Consider the following 21,361-nt stretch of genomic DNA (forward strand, 5'->3'; position numbering starts at 1 on the left):
CTGAGGGTTTTTATCATAAATGGGTGTTGGATCTTGTCGAATGCTTTCTCTGCGTCTATTGAGATGATCATGTGGTTTTTGTTTTTCATTTGGTTGATGTAGTGTATCACGTTGATTGACTTGCGGGTGTTGAACCATCCCTGTGTCCCTGGTATAAATCCCACTTAATCATGGTGTATAATCTTTTTGATGTATTGCTGTAATCGGTTTGCCAAAATTTGGTTGAGGATTTTTGCATCTATGTTCATCAGTGATATCGGCCTGTAGTTCTCCTTCTTTGTGTTGTCCTTGTCAGGTTTGGGGATCAGAGTGATGTTGGCTTCATAGAATGTGTTAGGGAGTTCTCCATCTTTCTCAATTTTCTGGAACAGTTTGAGGAGAATAGGTACAAAGAACTCACACTGCTTAACAACAAAAAAACAAACAACCCGATCAAAAAATGGGCAGAGGACATGAACAGACATTTCTCCAAAGAAGATATGAACATGGCCAATAGACACATGAAAAGATGTTCATCATCGCTAATCATCAGGGAAATGCAAATCAAAACTGCACTAAGATATCACCTTACCCCCGTTAGATTGGCAAAAACATCCAAAACCAAGAACGACAAATGTTGCAGAGGTTGTGGACAAAGAGGAACCCTCATACACTGTTGGTGGGAATGCAAACTGGTACAGCCACTATGGAAAACAGTATGGAGATTTCTCAAAAAGTTAAAAATAGAAATACCCTATGACCCAGCCATCCCATTACTGGGTATCTATCCTAAGAACCTGATATCAGATATCTCAAGAGTCCGTTGCACCCCTATGTTCATCGCAGCATTATTTACAATAGCCAAGACGTGGAACCAGCCTACATGCCCAGAAACTGATGATTGGATAAAGAAGATGTGGTATATATACACAATGGAATACTACTCAGCCATAAAAAAAGACGAAAGTGGCCCATTCACAACAATGTGGATGGACCTCGAGGGCATTATGTTAAGCGAAATAAGTCAGTCAGAGAAAGACGAACTCTATATGACTCCACTCATAGGTGGAAATTAGTATATTGAGAAGGAGATCTGATCGGTGGTTACCAGGGAAAAGGGGGGTGGGGGGAGGGCACGGAGGGGGAAGTGGTGTTCCCACAACATGACTAACAAAAATGTACAACTGAAATTTCACAAGCTTGTAATCCGTCATAAGATTAATAAACAAACAAACAAACAAACAAAAAAAGATGCTTTGGGGCCCATCTGCCCCTATGGAAAGAACGCAGCACTTTCTGCCTTGCAGCTCTAGGGCAATGTAGCACACCCAGAGCAGAAGTTCTACTTCAGCCAGATCAGGCCCGCAAAGAAACTGCGTTTCACAGGCCCTTTTAAGAGATGTTCCCGGTAGGCTGTTAGAGCACTGTGCAGAGCGACTTGTTTCTTAGCTTCCCAAAGAGCTGGAAGCAAGATGCTTTGGGGCCCTTCTCACCCTTTGGAAAGAAGGCAGCACTTTGTGCCTTGCAGCTCTAGGGCAATGTAGCACACCCACAGCAGAAGTTCTACTTAAGCCAGATCAGGCCCGCAAAGAAACTGCGTTTCACAGGCCTTTGTAAGAGATGTTCCCGGTAGGCTGTTAGAGCACTGTGCAGAGCGAGTTGTTTCTTAGATTCCCAACGAGCTGGAAGCAAGATGCTTTAGGGGCCATCTGCCCTTAAGGAAAGAAGGCAGCACTTTGTGTCTTGCAGCTCTAGGGCAATGTAGCACACCCAGAGCAGATGTTCTACTTCTGCCAGGTCAGGCCTGCAAAGAAACTTCGTTTCACAGGCCTTTGTAAGAGATGTTGCCGGTAGGCTGTAAGAGCACTGTGCAGAGCGACTTATTTCTTAGCTTCCCAGAGAGCTGGAAGCAAGATGCTTTGGGGCCCTTCTCACCCTTTGGAAAGAAGGCAGCACTTTGTGCCTTGCAGCTCTAGGGCAATGTAGCACACCCAGAGCAGAAGTTCTACTTCAGCTAGATCAGACCTGCAAAGAAACTGCGTTTCACAGGCCTTTGTAAGAGATGTTCCCTGTAGGCTGTTAGAGCACTGTGCAGAGCGAGTTGTTTCTTAGCTTCCCAAAGAGCTGGAAGCAAGATGCTTTAGGGGCCATCTGCCCTTAAGGAAAGAAGGCAGCACTTTGTGCCTTGCAGCTCTAGGGCAATGTAGCACACCCAGAGCAGATGTTCTACTTCTGCCAGGTCAGGCCTGCAAAGAAACTTCGTTTCACAGGCCCTTGTAAGAGATGTTCCCGGTAGGCTGTTAGAGCACTGTGCAGAGCGACTTGTTTCTTAGCTTCCCAAAGAGCTGGAAGCAAGATGCTTTGGGGCCCTTCTCACCCTTTGGAAAGAAGGCAGCACTTTGTGCCTTGCAGCTCTAGGGCAATGTAGCACACCCACAGCAGAAGTTCTACTTAAGCCAGATCTGGCCCGCAAAGAAACTGCGTTTCACAGGCCTTTGTAAGAGATGTTCCCGGTAGGCTGTTAGAGCACTGTGCAGAGCGAGTTGTTTCTTAGCTTCCCAGAGAGCTGGAAGCAAGATGCTTTGGGGCCCGTTAATTTTATACCCTGCTACTTTGCTGTAGTTGTTGATTATTTCTAATAGTTTTTCTGTGGATTCTTTGGGGTTTTCTATGTATAAGATCATGTCGTCTGCAAACAACGCGAGTTTTACTTCTTCGTTACCGATTTGGATTCCTTTCATTTATTTTTCCTGCCGAATTGCTCTGGCCAGCACCTCCAGTACTATGTTGAATAGGAGTGGTGAAAGTGGGCACCCTTGTCTTGTTCCTGTCCTGAGAGGGATGGCTTTCAGCTTTTGTCCATTGAGTATGCTGTTGGCTGTGGGTCTATCATATATGGCCTTTATTATGTTGAGGTACTTTCCTTCTATACCCGTTTTACTGAGGGTTTTTATCATAAATGGGTGTTGGATCTTGTCGAATGCTTTCTCTGCGTCTATTGAGATGATCATGTGGTTTTTGTTTTTCATTTTGTTGATGTAGTGTATCACGTTGATTGACTTGCGGGTGTTGAACCATCCCTGTGTCCCTGGTATAAATCCCACTTGATCATGGTGTATAATCTTTTTGATGTATTGCTGTAATCGGTTTGCCAAAATTTGGTTGAGGATTTTTGCATCTATGTTCATCAGTGATATCGGCCTGTAGTTCTCCTTCTTTGTGTTGTCCTTGTCAGGTTTGGGGATCAGAGTGATGTTGGCTTCATAGAATGTGTTAGGGAGTTCTCCATCTTTCTCAATTTTCTGGAACAGTTTGAGGAGAATAGGTACAAAGAACTCACACTGCTTAACAACAAAAAAACAAACAACCCGATCAAAAAATGGGCAGAGGACATGAACAGACATTTCTCCAAAGAAGATATGAACATGGCCAATAGACACATGAAAAGATGTTCATCATCGCTAATCATCAGGGAAATGCAAATCACAACTACACTAAGATATCACCTTACCCCCGTTAGATTGGCAAAAACATCCAAAACCAAGAACGACAAATGTGGGAGAGGTTGTGGAGAAAGAGGAACCCTCATACACTGTTGGTGGGAATGCAAACTGGTACAGCCACTATGGAAAACAGTATGGAGATTTCTCAAAAAGTTAAAAATAGAAATACCCTATGACCCAGCCATCCCATTACTGGGTATCTATCCTAAGAACCTGATATCAGATATCTCAAGAGTCCGTTGCACCCCTATGTTCATCGCAGCATTATTTACAATAGCCAAGACGTGGAACCAGCCTACATGCCCAGAAACTGATGATTGGATAAAGAAGATGTGGTATATATACACAATGCAATACTACTCAGCCATAAAAAAAGACGAAAGTGGCCCATTCAGAACAATGTGGATGGACCTCGAGGGCATTATGTTAAGCGAAATAAGTCAGTCAGAGAAAGACGAACTCTATATGACTCCACTCATAGGTGGAAATTAGTATATTGAGAAGGAGATCTGATCGGTGGTTACCAGGGAAAAGGGGGGTGGGGGGAGGGCACGGAGGGGGAAGTGGTGTTCCCACAACATGACTAACAAAAATGTACAACTGAAATTTCACAAGCTTGTAATCCGTCATAAGATTAATAAACAAACAAACAAACAAACAAAAAAAGATGCTTTGGGGCCCATCTGCCCCTATGGAAAGAACGCAGCACTTTGTGCCTTGCAGCTCTAGGGCAATGTAGCACACCCAGAGCAGAAGTTCTACTTCAGCCAGATCAGGCCCGCAAAGAAACTGCGTTTCACAGGCCTTTGTAAGAGATGTTCCCGGTAGGCTGTTAGAGCACTGTGCAGAGCGAGTTGTTTCTTAGCTTCCCAAAGAGCTGGAAGCAAGATGCTTTGGGGCCCTTCTCACCCTTTGGAAAGAAGGCAGCACTTTGTGCCTTGCAGCTCTAGGGCAATGTAGCACACCCACAGCAGAAGTTCTACTTCAGCCAGATCAGGCCCGCAAAGAAACTGCGTTTCACAGGCCTTTGTAAGAGATGTTCCCGGTAGGCTGTTAGAGCACTGTGCAGAGCGAGTTGTTTCTTAGATTCCCAACGAGCTGGAAGCAAGATGCTTTAGGGGCCATCTGCCCTTAAGGAAAGAAGGCAGCACTTTGTGTCTTGCAGCTCTAGGGCAATGTAGCACACCCAGAGCAGATGTTCTACTTCTGCCAGGTCAGGCCTGCAAAGAAACTTCGTTTCACAGGCCTTTGTAAGAGATGTTGCCGGTAGGCTGTAAGAGCACTGTGCAGAGCGACTTATTTCTTAGCTTCCCAGAGAGCTGGAAGCAAGATGCTTTGGGGCCCTTCTCACCCTTTGGAAAGAAGGCAGCACTTTGTGCCTTGCAGCTCTACGGCAATGTAGCACACCCAGAGCAGAAGTTCTACTTCAGCTAGATCAGACCTGCAAAGAAACTGCGTTTCACAGGCCTTTGTAAGAGATGTTCCCTGTAGGCTGTTAGAGCACTGTGCAGAGCGAGTTGTTTCTTAGCTTCCCAAAGAGCTGGAAGCAAGATGCTTTAGGGGCCATCTGCCCTTAAGGAAAGAAGGCAGCACTTTGTGCCTTGCAGCTCTAGGGCAATGTAGCACACCCAGAGCAGATGTTCTACTTCTGCCAGGTCAGGCCTGCAAAGAAACTTCGTTTCACAGGCCCTTGTAAGAGATGTTCCCGGTAGGCTGTTAGAGCACTGTGCAGAGCGACTTGTTTCTTAGCTTCCCAAAGAGCTGGAAGCAAGATGCTTTGGGGCCCTTCTCACCCTTTGGAAAGAAGGCAGCACTTTGTGCCTTGCAGCTCTAGGGCAATGTAGCACACCCACAGCAGAAGTTCTACTTAAGCCAGATCTGGCCCGCAAAGAAACTGCGTTTCACAGGCCTTTGTAAGAGATGTTCCCGGTAGGCTGTTAGAGCACTGTGCAGAGCGAGTTGTTTCTTAGCTTCCCAGAGAGCTGGAAGCAAGATGCTTTGGGGCCCGTTAATTTTATACCCTGCTACTTTGCTGTAGTTGTTGATTATTTCTAATAGTTTTTCTGTGGATTCTTTGGGGTTTTCTATGTATAAGATCATGTCGTCTGCAAACAACGCGAGTTTTACTTCTTCGTTACCGATTTGGATTCCTTTCATTTTTTTTTCCTGCCGAATTGCTCTGGCCAGCACCTCCAGTACTATGTTGAATAGGAGTGGTGAAAGTGGGCACCCTTGTCTTGTTCCTGTCCTGAGAGGGATGGCTTTCAGCTTTTGTCCATTGAGTATGCTGTTGGCTGTGGGTCTATCATATATGGCCTTTATTATGTTGAGGTACTTTCCTTCTATACCCGTTTTACTGAGGGTTTTTATCATAAATGGGTGTTGGATCTTGTCGAATGCTTTCTCTGCGTCTATTGAGATGATCATGTGGTTTTTGTTTTTCATTTTGTTGATGTAGTGTATCACGTTGATTGACTTGCGGGTGTTGAACCATCCCTGTGTCCCTGGTATAAATCCCACTTGATCATGGTGTATAATCTTTTTGATGTATTGCTGTAATCGGTTTGCCAAAATTTGGTTGAGGATTTTTGCATCTATGTTCATCAGTGATATCGGCCTGTAGTTCTCCTTCTTTGTGTTGTCCTTGTCAGGTTTGGGGATCAGAGTGATGTTGGCTTCATAGAATGTGTTAGGGAGTTCTCCATCTTTCTCAATTTTCTGGAACAGTTTGAGGAGAATAGGTACAAAGAACTCACACTGCTTAACAACAAAAAAACAAACAACCCGATCAAAAAATGGGCAGAGGACATGAACAGACATTTCTCCAAAGAAGATATGAACATGGCCAATAGACACATGAAAAGATGTTCATCATCGCTAATCATCAGGGAAATGCAAATCACAACTACACTAAGATATCACCTTACCCCCGTTAGATTGGCAAAAACATCCAAAACCAAGAACGACAAATGTGGGAGAGGTTGTGGAGAAAGAGGAACCCTCATACACTGTTGGTGGGAATGCAAACTGGTACAGCCACTATGGAAAACAGTATGGAGATTTCTCAAAAAGTTAAAAATAGAAATACCCTATGACCCAGCCATCCCATTACTGGGTATCTATCCTAAGAACCTGATATCAGATATCTCAAGAGTCCGTTGCACCCCTATGTTCATCGCAGCATTATTTACAATAGCCAAGACGTGGAACCAGCCTACATGCCCAGAAACTGATGATTGGATAAAGAAGATGTGGTATATATACACAATGGAATACTACTCAGCCATAAAAAAAGACGACATTGGCCCATTCACAACAATGTGGATGGACCTCGAGGGCATTATGTTAAGCGAAATAAGTCAGGCAGAGAAAGACGAACTCTATATGACTCCACTCATAGGTGGAAATTAGTATATTGAGAAGGAGATCTGATCGGTGGTTACCAGGGAAAAGGGGGGGTGGGGGGAGGGCACGGAGGGGGAAGTGGTGTTCCCACAACATGACTAACAAAAATGTACAACTGAAATTTCACAAGCTTGTAATCCATCATAACATTAATAAACAAACAAACAAACAAACAAAAAAAGATGCTTTGGGGCCCATCTGCCCCTATGGAAAGAACGCAGCACTTTGTGCCTTGCAGCTCTAGGGCAATGTAGCACACCCAGAGCAGAAGTTCTATTTCAGCCAGATCAGGCCCGCAAAGAAACTGCGTTTCACAGGCCTTTGTAAGAGATGTTCCCGGTAGGCTGTTAGAGCACTGTGCACAGCGAGTTGTTTCTTAGCTTCCCAAAGAGCTGGAAGCAAGATGCTTTGGGGCCCTTCTCACCCTTTGGAAAGAAGGCAGCACTTTGTGCCTTGCAGCTCTAGGGCAATGTAGCACACCCAGAGCAGAAGTTCTACTTCAGCCAGATCAGGCCCGCAAAGAAACTGCGTTTCACAGGCCTTTGTAAGAGATGTTCCCGGTAGGCTGTTAGAGCACTGTGCAGAGCGAGTTGTTTCTTAGATTCCCAACGAGCTGGAAGCAAGATGCTTTAGGGGCCATCTGCCCTTAAGGAAAGAAGGCAGCACTTTGTGTCTTGCAGCTCTAGGGCAATGTAGCACACCCAGAGCAGATGTTCTACTTCTGCCAGGTCAGGCCTGCAAAGAAACTTCGTTTCACAGGCCTTTGTAAGAGATGTTGCCGGTAGGCTGTAAGAGCACTGTGCAGAGCGACTTATTTCTTAGCTTCCCAGAGAGCTGGAAGCAAGATGCTTTGGGGCCCTTCTCACCCTTTGGAAAGAAGGCAGCACTTTGTGCCTTGCAGCTCTAGGGCAATGTAGCACACCCAGAGCAGAAGTTCTACTTCAGCTAGATCAGACCTGCAAAGAAACTGCGTTTCACAGGCCTTTGTAAGAGATGTTCCCTGTAGGCTGTTAGAGCACTGTGCAGAGCGAGTTGTTTCTTAGCTTCCCAAAGAGCGGGAAGCAAGATGCTTTAGGGGCCATCTGCCCTTAAGGAAAGAAGGCAGCACTTTGTGCCTTGCAGCTCTAGGGCAATGTAGCACACCCAGAGCAGATGTTCTACTTCTGCCAGGTCAGGCCTGCAAAGAAACTTCGTTTCACAGGCCTTTGTAAGAGATGTTGCCGGTAGGCTGTAAGAGCACTGTGCAGAGCGACTTGTTTCTTAGCTTCCCAGAGAGCTGGAAGCAAGATGCTTTGGGGCCCTTCTCACCCTTTGGAAAGAAGGCAGCACTTTGTGCCTTGCAGCTCTAGGGCAATGTAGCACACCCACAGCAGAAGTTCTACTTAAGCCAGATCTGGCCCGCAAAGAAACTGCGTTTCACAGGCCTTTGTAAGAGATGTTCCCGGTAGGCTGTTAGAGCACTGTGCAGAGCGAGTTGTTTCTTAGCTTCCCAGAGAGCTGGAAGCAAGATGCTTTGGGGCCCGTTAATTTTATACCCTGCTACTTTGCTGTAGTTGTTGATTATTTCTAATAGTTTTTCTGTGGATTCTTTGGGGTTTTCTATGTATAAGATCATGTCGTCTGCAAACAACGCGAGTTTTACTTCTTCGTTACCGATTTGGATTCCTTTCATTTTTTTTTCCTGCCGAATTGCTCTGGCCAGCACCTCCAGTACTATGTTGAATAGGAGTGGTGAAAGTGGGCACCCTTGTCTTGTTCCTGTCCTGAGAGGGATGGCTTTCAGCTTTTGTCCATTGAGTATGCTGTTGGCTGTGGGTCTATCATATATGGCCTTTATTATGTTGAGGTACTTTCCTTCTATACCCGTTTTACTGAGGGTTTTTGTCATAAATGGGTGTTGGATCTTGTCGAATGCTTTCTCTGCGTCTATTGAGATGATCATGTGGTTTTTGTTTTTCATTTTGTTGATGTAGTGTATCACGTTGATTGACTTGCGGGTGTTGAACCATCCCTGTGTCCCTGGTATAAATCCCACTTGATCATGGTGTATAATCTTTTTGATGTATTGCTGTAATCGGTTTGCCAAAATTTGGTTGAGGATTTTTGCATCTATGTTCATCAGTGATATCGGCCTGTAGTTCTCCTTCTTTGTGTTGTCCTTGTCAGGTTTGGGGATCAGAGTGATGTTGGCTTCATAGAATGTGTTAGGGAGTTCTCCATCTTTCTCAATTTTCTGGAACAGTTTGAGGAGAATAGGTACAAAGAACTCACACTGCTTAACAACAAAAAAACAAACAACCCGATCAAAAAATGGGCAGAGGACATGAACAGACATTTCTCCAAAGAAGATATGAACATGGCCAATAGACACATGAAAAGATGTTCATCATCGCTAATCATCAGGGAAATGCAAATCAAAACTACACTAAGATATCACCTTACCCCCGTTAGATTGGCAAAAACATCCAAAACCAAGAACGACAAATGTTGCAGAGGTTGTGGACAAAGAGGAACCCTCATACACTGTTGGTGGGAATGCAAACTGGTACAGCCACTATGGAAAACAGTATGGAGATTTCTCAAAAAGTTAAAAATAGAAATACCCTATGACCCAGCCATCCCATTACTGGGTATCTATCCTAAGAACCTGATATCAGATATCTCAAGAGTCCGTTGCACCCCTATGTTCATCGCAGCATTATTTACAATAGCCAAGACGTGGAACCAGCCTACATGCCCAGAAACTGATGATTGGATAAAGAAGATGTGGTATATATACACAATGGAATACTACTCAGCCATAAAAAAAGACGAAAGTGGCCCATTCACAACAATGTGGATGGACCTCGAGGGCATTATGTTAAGCGAAATAAGTCAGTCAGAGAAAGACGAACTCTATATGAATCCACTCATAGGTGGAAATTAGTATATTGAGAAGGAGATCTGATCGGTGGTTACCAGGGAAAAGGGGGGTGGGGGGAGGGCACGGAGGGGGAAGTGGTGTTCCCACAACATGACTAACAAAAATGTACAACTGAAATTTCACAAGCTTGTAATCCATCATAAGATTAATAAACAAACAAACAAACAAACAAAAAAAGATGCTTTGGGGCCCATCTGCCCCTATGGAAAGAACGCAGCACTTTCTGCCTTGCAGCTCTAGGGCAATGTAGCACACCCAGAGCAGATGTTCTACTTCTGACAGGTCAGGCCCGCAAAGAAACTTCGTTTCACAGGCCCTTGTAAGAGATGTTCCCGGTAGGCTGTTAGAGCACTGTGCAGAGCGACTTGTTTCTTAGCTTCCCAGAGAGCTGGAAGCAAGATGCTTTGGGGCCCTTCTCACCCTTTGGAAAGAAGGCAGCACTTTGTGCCTTGCAGCTCTAGGGCAATGTAGCACACCCAGAGCAGAAGTTCTACTTCAGCTAGATCAGACCTGCAAAGAAACTGCGTTTCACAGGCCTTTGTAAGAGATGTTCCCTGTAGGCTGTTAGAGCACTGTGCATAGCGAGTTGTTTCTTAGCTTCCCAAAGAGCTGGAAGCAAGATGTTTTAGGGGCCATCTGCCCTTAAGGAAAGAAGGCAGCACTTTGTACCTTGCAGCTCTAGGGCAATGTAGCACACGCAGAGGAGATGTTCTACTTCTGTCAGGTCAGGCCCGCAAAGAAACTTCGTTTCACAGGCCCTTGTAAGAGATGTTCCCAGTAGGCTGTTAGAGCACTGTGCAGAGCGACTTGTTTCTTAGCTTCCCAAAGAGCTGGAAGCAAGATGCTTTGGGGCCCTTCTCACCCTTTGGAAAGAAGGCAGCACTTTGTGCCTTGCAGCTCTAGGGCAATGTAGCACACCCCGAGCGGAAGTTCTACTTCAGCCAGATCTGGCCCGCAAAGAAACTGCGTTTCACAGGCCTTTGTAAGAGATGTTCCCGGTAGGCTGTTAGAGCACTGTGCAGAGCGAGTTGTTTCTTAGATTCCCAGAGAGCTGGAAGCAAGATGCTTTGGGGCCCGTTAATTTTATACCCTGCTACTTTGCTGTAGTTGTTGATTATTTCTAATAGTTTTTCTGTGGATTCTTTGGGGTTTTCTATGTATAAGATCATGTCGTCTGCAAACAACGCGAGTTTTACTTCTTCGTTACCGATTTGGATTCCTTTCATTTTTTTTTCCTGCCGAATTGCTCTGGCCAGCACCTCCAGTACTATGTTGAATAGGAGTGGTGAAAGTGGGCACCCTTGTCTTGTTCCTGTCCTCAGAGGGATGGCTTTCAGCTTTTGTCCATTGAGTATGATGTTGGCTGTGGGTCTATCATATATGGCCTTTATTATGTTGAGGTACTTTCCTTCTATACCCGTTTTACTGAGGGTTTTTATCATAAATGGGTGTTGGATCTTGTCGAATGCTTTCTCTGCGTCTATTGAGATGATCATGTGGTTTTTGTTTTTTATTTGGTTGATGTAGTGTATCACGTTGATTGACTTGCGGGTGTTGAACCATCCCTGTGTCCCTGGTATAAATCCCACTTGATCATGGTGTATAATCTTTTTGATGTATTGCTGTAATCGGTTTGCCAAAATTTGGTTGAGGATTTTTGCATCTATGTTCATCAGTGATATCGGCCTGTAGTTCTCCTTCTTTGTGTTGTCCTTGTCAGGTTTGGGGATCAGAGTGATGTTGGCTTCATAGAATGTGTTAGGGAGTTCTCCATCTTTCTCAATTTTCTGGAACAGTTTGAGGAGAATAGGTACAAAGAACTCACACTGCTTAACAACAAAAAAAAAAACAACCCGATCAAAAAATGGGCAGAGGACATGAACAGACATTTCTCCAAAGAAGATATGAACATGGCCAATAGACACATGAAAAGATGTTCATCATCGCTAATCATCAGGGAAATGCAAATCAAAACTACACTAAGATATCACCTTACCCCCGTTAGATTGGCAAAAACATCCAAAACCAAGAACGACAAATGTTGCAGAGGTTGTGGACAAAGAGGAACCCTCATACACTGTTGGTGGGAATGCAAACTGGTACAGCCACTATGGAAAACAGTATGGAGATTTCTCAAAAAGTTAAAAATAGAAATACCCTATGACCCAGCCATCCCATTACTGGGTATCTATCCTAAGAACCTGATATCAGATATCTCAAGAGTCCGTTGCACCCCTATGTTCATCGCAGCATTATTTACAATAGCCAAGACGTGGAACCAGCCTACATGCCCAGAAACTGATGATTGGATAAAGAAGATGTGGTATATATACACAATGGAATACTACTCAGCCATAAAAAAAGACAAAAGTGGCCCATTCACAACAATGTGGATGGACCTCGAGGGCATTATGTTAAGCGAAATAAGTCAGTCAGAGAAAGACGAACTCTATATGACTCCACTCATAGGTGGAAATTAGTATATTGAGAAGGAGATCTGATCGGTGGTTACCAGGGAAAAGGGGGGGTGGGGGGAGGGCACGGAGGGGGAAGTGGTGTTCCCACAACATGACTAACAAAAATGTACAACTGAAATTTCACAAGCTTGTAATCCGTCATAAGATTAATAAACAAACAAACAAACAAACAAAAAAAGATGCTTTGGGGCCCATCTGCCCCTATGGAAAGAACGCAGCACTTTCTGCCTTGCAGCTCTAGGGCAATGTAGCACACCCAGAGCAGAAGTTCTACTTCAGCCAGATCAGGCCCGCAAAGAAACTGCGTTTCACAGGCCTTTGTAAGAGATGTTCCCGGTAGGCTGTTAGAGCACTGTGCAGAGCGAGTTGGTTCTTAGCTTCCCAAAGAGCTGGAAGCAAAATGCTTGGAGACTCATCTGCCCCTTTGGAAAGAAGGCAGCACTTTGTGTCTTGCAGGTCTAGGGCAATGTAGCACACCCAGAGCAGATGTTCTACTTCTTCCAGGTCAGTCCTGCAAAGAAACTGCGTTTCACAGTCCTTTGTAAGAGATGTTCCCGGTAGGCTGTTAGAGCACTGTGCAGAGCGAGTTGTTTCTTAGCTTCCCAAAGAGCTGGAAGCAAGATGCTTTGGGGCCCTTCTCACCCTTTGGAAAGAAGGCAGCACTTTGTGCCTTGCAGCTCTAGGGCAATGTAGCACACCCAGAGCAGAAGTTCTACTTCAGCCAGATCAGGCCCGCAAAGAAACTGCGTTTCACAGGCCTTTGTAAGAGATGTTCCCGGTAGGCTGTTAGAGCACTGTGCAGAGCGAGTTGTTTCTTAGATTCCCAACGAGCTGGAAGCAAGATGCTTTAGGGGCCATCTGCCCTTAAGGAAAGAAGGCAGCACTTTGTGCCTTGCAGCTCTAGGGCAATGTAGCACACCCAGAGCAGATGTTCTACTTCTGCCAGGTCAGGCCTGCAAAGAAACTTCGTTTCACAGGCCTTTGTAAGAGATGTTACCGGTAGGCTGTAAGAGCACTGTGCAGAGCGACTTATTTCTTAGCTTCCCAGAGAGCTGGAAGCAAGATGCTTTGGGGCCCTTCTCACCCTTTGGAAAGAAGGCAGCACTTTGTGCCTTGCAGCTCTAGGGCAATGTAGCACACCCACAGCAGAAGTTCTACTTAAGCCAGATCTGGCCCGCAAAGAAACTGCGTTTCACAGGCCTTTGTAAGAGATGTTCCCGGTAGGCTGTTAGAGCACTGTGCAGAGCGAGTTGTTTCTTAGCTTCCCAGAGAGCTGGAAGCAAGATGCTTTGGGGCCCGTTAATTTTATACCCTGCTACTTTGCTGTAGTTGTTGATTATTTCTAATAGTTTTTCTGTGGATTCTTTGGGGTTTTCTATGTATAAGATCATGTCGTCTGCAAACAACGCGAGTTTTACTTCTTCGTTACCGATTTGGATTCCTTTCATTTATTTTTCCTGCCGAATTGCTCTGGCCAGCACCTCCAGTACTATGTTGAATAGGAGTGGTGAAAGTGGGCACCCTTGTCTTGTTCCTGTCCTCAGAGGGATGGCTTTCAGCTTTTGTCCATTGAGTATGATGTTGGCTGTGGGTCTATCATATATGGCCTTTATTATGTTGAGGTACTTTCCTTCTATACCCGTTTTACTGAGGGTTTTTATCATAAATGGGTGTTATATCTTGTCGAATGCTTTCTCTGCGTCTATTGAGATGATCATGTGGTTTTTGTTTTTCATTTTGTTGATGTAGTGTATCACGTTGATTGACTTGCGGGTGTTGAACCATCCCTGTGTCCCTGGTATAAATCCCACTTGATCATGGTGTATAATCTTTTTGATGTATTGCTGTAATCGGTTTGCCAAAATTTGGTTGAGGATTTTTGCATCTATGTTCATCAGTGATATCGGCCTGTAGTTCTCCTTCTTTGTGTTGTCCTTGTCAGGTTTGGGGATCAGAGTGATGTTGGCTTCATAGAATGTGTTAGGGAGTTCTCCATCTTTCTCAATTTTCTGGAACAGTTTGAGGAGAATAGGTACAAAGAACTCACACTGCTTAACAACAAAAAAACAAACAACCCGATCAAAAAATGGGCAGAGGACATGAACAGACATTTCTCCAAAGAAGATATGAACATGGCCAATAGACACATGAAAAGATGTTCATCATCGCTAATCATCAGGGAAATGCAAATCAAAACTACACTAAGATATCACCTTACCCCCGTTAGATTGGCAAAAACATCCAAAACCAAGAACGACAAATGTTGCAGAGGTTGTGGACAAAGAGGAACCCTCATACACTGTTGGTGGGAATGCAAACTGGTACAGCCACTATGGAAAACAGTATGGAGATTTCTCAAAAAGTTAAAAATAGAAATACCCTATGACCCAGCCATCCCATTACTGGGTATCTATCCTAAGAACCTGATATCAGATATCTCAAGAGTCCGTTGCACCCCTATGTTCATGGCAGCATTATTTACAATAGCCAAGACGTGGAACCAGCCTACATGCCCAGAAACTGATGATTGGATAAAGAAGATGTGGTATATATACACAATGGAATACTACTCAGCCATAAAAAAAGACGAAAGTGGCCCATTCACAACAATGTGGATGGACCTCGAGGGCATTATGTTAAGCGAAATAAGTCAGTCAGAGAAAGACGAACTCTATATGACTCCACTCATAGGTGGAAATTATTATATTGAGAAGGAGATCTGATGGGGGGTTACCAGGGAAAAGGGGGGGTGGGGGGAGGGCACGGAGGGGGAAGTGGTGTTCCCACAACATGACTAACAAAAATGTACAACTGAAATTTCACAAGCTTGTAATCCGTCATAAGATTAATAAACAAACAAACAAACAAACAAAAAAAGATGCTTTGGGGCCCATCTGCCCCTATGGAAAGAACGCAGCACTTTCTGCCTTGCAGCTCTAGGGCAATGTAGCACACCCAGAGCAGAAGTTCTACTTCAGCCAGATCAGGCCCGCAAAGAAACTGCGTTTCACAGGCCTTTGTAAGAGATGTTCCCGGTAGGCTGTTAGAGCACTGTGCAGAGCGAGTTGTTTCTTAGCTTCCCAGAGAGCTGGAAGCAAGATGCTTTGGGGCCCGTTAATTTTATACCCTGCTACTTTGCTGTAGTTGTTGATTATTTCTAATAGTTTTTCTGTGGATTCTTTGGGGTTTTCTATGTATAAGATCATGTCGTCTGCAAACAACGCGAGTTTTACTTCTTCGTTACCGATTTGGATTCCTTTCATTTTTTTTTCCTGCCGAATTGCTCTGGCCAGCACCTCCAGTACTATGTTGAATAGGAGTGGTGAAAGTGGGCACCCTTGTCTTGTTCCTGTCCTCAGAGGGATGGCTTTCAGCTTTTGTCCATTGAGTATGCTGTTGGCTGTGGGTCTATCATATATGGCCTTTATTATGTTGAGGTACTTTCCTTCTATACCCGTTTTACTGAGGGTTTTTATCATAAATGGGTGTTGGATCTTGTCGAATGCTTTCTCTGCGTCTATTGAGATGATCATGTGGTTTTTGTTTTTCATTTTGTTGATGTAGTGTATCACGTTGATTGACTTGCGGGTGTTGAACCATCCCTGTGTCCCTGGTATAAATCCCACTTGATCATGGTGTATAATCTTTTTGATGTATTGCTGTAATCGGTTTGCCAAAATTTGGTTGAGGATTTTTGCATCTATGTTCATCAGTGATATCGGCCTGTAGTTCTCCTTCTTTGTGTTGTCCTTGTCAGGTTTGGGGATCAGAGTGATGTTGGCTTCATAGAATGTGTTAGGGAGTTCTCCATCTTTCTCAATTTTCTGGAACAGTTTGAGGAGAATAGGTACAAAGAACTCACACTGCTTAACAACAAAAAAACAAACAACCCGATCAAAAAATGGGCAGAGGACATGAACAGACATTTCTCCAAAGAAGATATGAACATGGCCAATAGACACATGAAAAGATGTTCATCATCGCTAATCATCAGGGAAATGCAAATCAAAACTACACTAAGATATCACCTTACCCCCGTTAGATTGGCAAAAACATCCAAAACCAAGAACGACAAATGTTGCAGAGGTTGTGGACAAAGAGGAACCCTCATACACTGTTGGTGGGAATGCAAACTGGTACAGCCACTATGGAAAACAGTATGGAGATTTCTCAAAAAGTTAAAAATAGAAATACCCTATGACCCAGCCATCCCATTACTGGGTATCTATCCTAAGAACCTGATATCAGATATCTCAAGAGTCCGTTGCACCCCTATGTTCATCGCAGCATTATTTACAATAGCCAAGACGTGGAACCAGCCTACATGCCCAGAAACTGATGATTGGATAAAGAAGATGTGGTATATATACACAATGGAATACTACTCAGCCATAAAAAAAGACGAAAGTGGCCCATTCACAACAATGTGGATGGACCTCGAGGGCATTATGTTAAGCGAAATAAGTCAGTCAGAGAAAGACGAACTCTATATGACTCCACTCATAGGTGGAAATTAGTATATTGAGAAGGAGATCTGATCGGTGGTTACCAGGGAAAAGGGGGGGTGGGGGGAGGGCACGGAGGGGGAAGTGGTGTTCCCACAACATGACTAACAAAAATGTACAACTGAAATTTCACAAGCTTGTAATCCGTCATAAGATTAATAAACAAACAAACAAACAAACAAAAAAAGATGCTTTGGGGCCCATCTGCCCCTATGGAAAGAACGCAGCACTTTCTGCCTTGCAGCTCTAGGGCAATGTAGCACACCCAGAGCAGAAGTTCTACTTCAGCCAGATCAGGCCCGCAAAGAAACTGCGTTTCACAGGCCTTTGTAAGAGATGTTCCCGGTAGGCTGTTAGAGCACTGTGCAGAGCGAGTTGGTTCTTAGCTTCCCAAAGAGCTGGAAGCAAAATGCTTTGAGACTCATCTGCCCCTTTGGAAAGAAGGCAGCACTTTGTGTCTTGCAGGTCTAGGGCAATGTAGCACACCCAGAGCAGATGTTCTACTTCTTCCAGGTCAGTCCTGCAAAGAAACTGCGTTTCACAGTCCTTTGTAAGAGATGTTCCCGGTAGGCTGTTAGAGCACTGTGCAGAGCGAGTTGTTTCTTAGCTTCCCAAAGAGCTGGAAGCAAGATTCTTTGGGGCCCTTCTCACCCTTTGGAAAGAAGGCAGCACTTTGTGCCTTGCAGCTCTAGGGCAATGTAGCACACCCAGAGCAGAAGTTCTACTTCAGCCAGATCAGGCCCGCAAAGAAACTGCGTTTCACAGGCCTTTGTAAGAGATGTTCCCGGTAGGCTGTTAGAGCACTGTGCAGAGCGAGTTGTTTCTTAGCTTCCCAAAGAGCTGGAAGCAAGATGCTTTAGGGGCCATCTGCCCTTAAGGAAAGAAGGCAGCACTTTGTGCCTTGCAGCTCTAGGGCAATGTAGCACACCCAGAGCAGATGTTCTACTTCTGCCAGGTCAGGCCTGCAAAGAAACTTCGTTTCACAGGCCTTTGTAAGAGATGTTGCCGGTAGGCTGTAAGAGCACTGTGCAGAGCGACTTGTTTCTTAGCTTCCCAGAGAGCTGGAAGCAAGATGCTTTGGGGCCCTTCTCACCCTTTGGAAAGAAGGCAGCACTTTGTGCCTTGCAGCTCTAGGGCAATGTAGCACACCCACAGCAGAAGTTCTACTTAAGCCAGATCTGGCCCGCAAAGAAACTGCGTTTCACAGGCCTTTGTAAGAGATGTTCCCGGTAGGCTGTTAGAGCACTGTGCAGAGCGAGTTGTTTCTTAGCTTCCCAGAGAGCTGGAAGCAAGATGCTTTGGGGCCCGTTAATTTTATACCCTGCTACTTTGCTGTAGTTGTTGATTATTTCTAATAGTTTTTCTGTGGATTCTTTGGGGTTTTCTATGTATAAGATCATGTCGTCTGCAAACAACGCAAGTTTTACTTCTTCGTTACCGATTTGGATTCCTTTCATTTATTTTTCCTGCCGAATTGCTCTGGCCAGCACCTCCAGTACTATGTTGAATAGGAGTGGTGAAAGTGGGCACCCTTGTCTTGTTCCTGTCCTCAGAGGGATGGCTTTCAGCTTTTGTCCATTGAGTATGATGTTGGCTGTGGGTCTATCATATATGGCCTTTATTATGTTGAGGTACTTTCCTTCTATACCCGTTTTACTGAGGGTTTTTATCATAAATGGGTGTTGGATCTTGTCGAATGCTTTCTCTGCGTCTATTGAGATGATCATGTGGTTTTTGTTTTTCATTTTGTTGATGTAGTGTATCACGTTGATTGACTTGCGGGTGTTGAACCATCCCTGTGTCCCTGGTATAAATCCCACTTGATCATGGTGTATAATCTTTTTGATGTATTGCTGTAATCGGTTTGCCAAAATTTGGTTGAGGATTTTTGCATCTATGTTCATCAGTGATATCGGCCTGTAGTTCTCCTTCTTTGTGTTGTCCTTGTCAGGTTTGGGGATCAGAGTGATGTTGGCTTCATAGAATGTGTTAGGGAGTTCTCCATCTTTCTCAATTTTCTGGAACAGTTTGAGGAGAATAGGTACAAAGAACTCACACTGCTTAACAACAAAAAAACAAACAACCCGATCAAAAAATGGGCAGAGGACATGAACAGACATTTCTCCAAAGAAGATATGAACATGGCCAATAGACACATGAAAAGATGTTCATCATCGCTAATCATCAGGGAAATGCAAATCAAAACTACACTAAGATATCACCTTACCCCCGTTAGATTGGCAAAAACATCCAAAACCAAGAACGACAAATGTTGCAGAGGTTGTGGACAAAGAGGAACCCTCATACACTGTTGGTGGGAATGCAAACTGGTACAGCCACTATGGAAAACAGTATGGAGATTTCTCAAAAAGTTAAAAATAGAAATACCCTATGACCCAGCCATCCCATTACTGGGTATCTATCCTAAGAACCTGATATCAGATATCTCAAGAGTCCGTTGCACCCCTATGTTCATCGCAGCATTATTTACAATAGCCAAGACGTGGAACCAGCCTACATGCCCAGAAACTGATGATTGGATAAAGAAGATGTGGTATATATACACAATGGAATACTACTCAGCCATAAAAAAAGACGAAAGTGGCCCATTCACAACAATGTGGATGGACCTCGAGGGCATTATGTTAAGCGAAATAAGTCAGTCAGAGAAAGACGAACTCTATATGACTCCACTCATAGGTGGAAATTAGTATATTGAGAAGGAGATCTGATGGGGGGTTACCAGGGAAAAGGGGGGGTGGGGGGAGGGCACGGAGGGGGAAGTGGTGTTCCCACAACATGACTAACAAAAATGTACAACTGAAATTTCACAAGCTTGTAATCCGTCATAAGATTAATAAACAAACAAACAAACAAACAAAAAAAGATGCTTTGGGGCCCATCTGCCCCTATGGAAAGAACGCAGCACTTTCTGCCTTGCAGCTCTAGGGCAATGTAGCACACCCAGAGCAGAAGTTCTACTTCAGCCAGATCAGGCCCGCAAAGAAACTGCGTTTCACAGGCCTTTGTAAGAGATGTTCCCGGTAGGCTGTTAGAGCACTGTGCAGAGCGAGTTGTTTCTTAGATTCCCAACGAGCTGGAAGCAAGATGCTTTAGGGGCCATCTGCCCTTAAGGAAAGAAGGCAGCACTTTGTGCCTTGCAGCTCTAGGGCAATGTAGCACACCCAGAGCAGATGTTCTACTTCTGCCAGGTCAGGCCTGCAAAGAAACTTCGTTTCACAGGCCTTTGTAAGAGATGTTGCCGGTAGGCTGTAAGAGCACTGTGCAGAGCGACTTATTTCTTAGCTTCCCAGAGAGCTGGAAGCAAGATGCTTTGGGGCCCTTCTCACCCTTTGGAAAGAAGGCAGCACTTTGTGCCTTGCAGCTCTAGGGCAATGTAGCACACCCAGAGCAGAAGTTCTACTTCAGCTAGATCAGACCTGCAAAGAAACTGCGTTTCACAGGCCTTTGTAAGAGATGTTCCCTGTAGGCTGTTAGAGCACTGTGCAGAGCGAGTTGTTTCTTAGCTTCCCAAAGAGCTGAAGCAAGATGCTTTAGGGGCCATCTGCCCTTAAGGAAAGAAGGCAGCACTTTGTGCCTTGCAGCTCTAGGGCAATGTAGCACACCCACAGCAGAAGTTCTACTTAAGCCAGATCTGGCCCGCAAAGAAACTGCGTTTCACAGGCCTTTGTAAGAGATGTTCCCGGTAGGCTGTTAGAGCACTGTGCAGAGCGAGTTGTTTCTTAGCTTCCCAGAGAGCTGGAAGCAAGATGCTTTGGGGCCCGTTAATTTTATACCCTGCTACTTTGCTGTAGTTGTTGATTATTTCTAATAGTTTTTCTGTGGATTCTTTGGGGTTTTCTATGTATAAGATCATGTCGTCTGCAAACAACGCGAGTTTTACTTCTTCGTTACCGATTTGGATTCCTTTCATTTATTTTTCCTGCCGAATTGCTCTGGCCAGCACCTCCAGTACTATGTTGAATAGGAGTGGTGAAAGTGGGCACCCTTGTCTTGTTCCTGTCCTCAGAGGGATGGCTTTCAGCTTTTGTCCATTGAGTATGATGTTGGCTGTGGGTCTATCATATATGGCCTTTATTATGTTGAGGTACTTTCCTTCTATACCCGTTTTACTGAGGGTTTTTATCATAAATGGGTGTTGGATCTTGTCGAATGCTTTCTCTGCGTCTATTGAGATGATCATGTGGTTTTTGTTTTTCATTTTGTTGATGTAGTGTATCACGTTGATTGACTTGCGGGTGTTGAACCATCCCTGTGTCCCTGGTATAAATCCCACTTGATCATGGTGTATAATCTTTTTGATGTATTGCTGTAATCGGTTTGCCAAAATTTGGTTGAGGATTTTTGCATCTATGTTCATCAGTGATATCGGCCTGTAGTTCTCCTTCTTTGTGTTGTCCTTGTCAGGTTTGGGGATCAGAGTGATGTTGGCTTCATAGAATGTGTTAGGGAGTTCTCCATCTTTCTCAATTTTCTGGAACAGTTTGAGGAGAATAGGTACAAAGAACTCACACTGCTTAACAACAAAAAAACAAACAACCCGATCAA

This window comes from Equus asinus, chromosome 1 (assembly GCF_041296235.1).
Source record: "Equus asinus isolate D_3611 breed Donkey chromosome 1, EquAss-T2T_v2, whole genome shotgun sequence".
In the NCBI taxonomy this organism is placed as follows: domain Eukaryota; kingdom Metazoa; phylum Chordata; class Mammalia; order Perissodactyla; family Equidae; genus Equus; species Equus asinus.